This window comes from Neophocaena asiaeorientalis, unplaced genomic scaffold (genome assembly GCF_003031525.2).
Source record: "Neophocaena asiaeorientalis asiaeorientalis breed wild unplaced genomic scaffold, Neophocaena_asiaeorientalis_V1.1 scaffold119, whole genome shotgun sequence".
NCBI lineage: Eukaryota > Metazoa > Chordata > Mammalia > Artiodactyla > Phocoenidae > Neophocaena > Neophocaena asiaeorientalis.
Window position 1 is genome coordinate 3391621 of NW_020175821.1, and position 993 is coordinate 3392613.

At 61.3% G+C, this 993-nt stretch overlaps 1 protein-coding gene across 1 annotated transcript in view; it reads right to left on the reverse strand.

Annotated features, from left to right (window-relative positions):
- Positions 1-596, reverse strand: part of BAHD1 (bromo adjacent homology domain containing 1) — a 23089-nt gene extending 22493 nt beyond the window's left edge. Inside the window, exon 1 of the mRNA XM_024732489.1 lies at positions 575-596. The gene's annotated coding sequence lies outside the window, so the exon portion shown is untranslated. The remainder of the gene's footprint in view (positions 1-574) is intronic.
- Positions 597-993: the final 397 nt, after the last annotated feature.

Below are 993 nucleotides of genomic sequence, written 5' to 3' on the forward strand. Positions count from 1 at the left end.
TCTCTCCCTCCCTCGTCCCCCTTCTCCTCTCCAGCACCCAGTGGAGAGAACTGCGAGCCAAGGAACACCCCCACGCTCGCCAGCGGCTGCTGCCCCCAGGGCAAGGCTTCGGGAAGACCAGCCGAAAATCAAGCGAGGACAACCCCCCTTTCCTGCAGAAAGGGCCCCAGACTCCAACGAAAGGGCCCCGACTGCTGAGAAGCCCCTCCCGCCCTTGCCTCATCTTTCCGACTTCCCTGCCTGCCACGTCTCCTTTCCTTTCAAGCAAGGTCGGTCCTGGCTCGGTAACCCCTCACCCGCATCTCTTTTTCCTCTTTCTCCCCTTCACCTACCGCCCCCCACTCCAGCTCCTAATTCACCCTTCTCAGAAGCAGAGTGTGGAACCCTCATCCATTTCCAGCCGACAGCAGAGCCTGGTCTGTGAGTCCTTGACACCCACACACCCTCTTCCACCACCGCGGGGAACATCAGAGCTTTCCGGGGGAGGGAGGAGGGGGTGGGCAGCCTGACAGCCCAGGCTGGACTCCCCCTCTCGCGTCCCCAAGCCAGGATGGGACCAAGTGTGGACACTTACCTGGCTTCCCCCTAGTCACCGAATGCTGTGGCTCCGTCTCACACCCACAGACGTGCCTTTCCAAGCCCGAGCACGCTCGCGGGGTCAGCGGGGTGGGTGGGCACAGCAGGCTGAGGTCACACGGAGGTGTGGGAGGTCCCTGTGAGGTGCGGGAAGGGGCTGTGTCTTCGGCACCTTGTATCGCCAGAGCCGGCAAAGGGCTTCACTTCAACAAGCACTGGATGCGCACATAGTAGGTTCTTGAGAAATGCTGAGTCCAGCCTAGAACAAAGCCTCATTCCCAATTCAGGCGGGGGAGGGGAGCTTTGGGAAGTAAAAGGAGGAGCGGCAAAAAGGGTAGTGTCAAGTCACCAGAGCCTGGGAGCAGCCCAGGGAGGGGCTGAGTGGAGGAACACCTCTGGCAGAGAGAAGCACCCCCA